We start from the raw sequence: 1,100 nt of genomic DNA, 5'->3' as shown, positions 1-1,100 counted from the left end.
TGATTGCATTTATTCTGTGTGACGCCCACCATGCATGACGTTCTCGTCTCCATGAACTTGTCGCCACCATGACCTTGTCGCGATTGTGGCCTTGTCGGGACGACCAGAGCTATTTTTCAAAACTAATGGACAGATCTTCATCATATTTGTCTCGAATCTTCGTGACAGTTAGAAGCTTTAGAATTAATCAACTTTAATTGAGTGCCCGTGCGCTCGTTCGTCGGTATATTTTCACATTGTAGCTGGCGAAGATTTCCCGAGGTCGGTTTCCTTCCACCATAATGCTGGCCGCCGTCGTATGGGCCTAAATGAATCATAAATGTAGTCTAGTATGCTTGGGTTATACATCGTTTGTATATATATATATATATATATATATATATATATATATATATATATATATATATATATATATATATATATATATATATATATATATGCCGAAGACACCAGATCGACGAACATGACACCACACTGATCCTATCACATTATACTGACACCGGGCCCATACCTCCTGTTTCCTTGCTCTCTCAGTGATGAGCGCCAAGCGAAGCAGCCGGCAGCAAGTACCAGTATACAATTTTTGAAGTCTCTGGTTATGATCCGACCTGTGGACGCCCTAAGCATAAGGCAATATATATAGGACCTACGTATATCCTATGATATACTGGTCTTAGGAAGTGCTGGCAGGATGCACATTTGGTTGAAATAGTCAAACATTTCCTCGTTAGTAGACCCATTATTTATTTGCTTATACTAAATGCAAATTGTTAAACGACCGTGTATGAAAAGCTTTTATTTCTTGGCTTAGGCGTATTACTTAATTACCAGTTCGCGTATAGCTTCGTTGTCGAATATCTCATGGAGCCTTTTGGAAAAAGCAGGTGGGTTAAATTTGTTGAAATTCGGCATTCTACCGGTATAAACGTTGTCCTACACACAGTGTACGTGATAACTCATTTAACCAACAGTACTCGTCAGCCAAGAAAAAAAGGTACGAGTCAGTCAGTGCTTGGCGGAAATATAAGCTAGGTCATGCGGTCGATAGCACATCATTTATTGAGCACGCTGTGTGTGACGCGAAATTTTGGACTGACAGC

Source organism: Liolophura sinensis, chromosome 7 (genome assembly GCF_032854445.1).
Source record: "Liolophura sinensis isolate JHLJ2023 chromosome 7, CUHK_Ljap_v2, whole genome shotgun sequence".
In the NCBI taxonomy this organism is placed as follows: domain Eukaryota; kingdom Metazoa; phylum Mollusca; class Polyplacophora; order Chitonida; family Chitonidae; genus Liolophura; species Liolophura sinensis.
Note: the sequence above shows the minus strand (reverse complement) of the source record.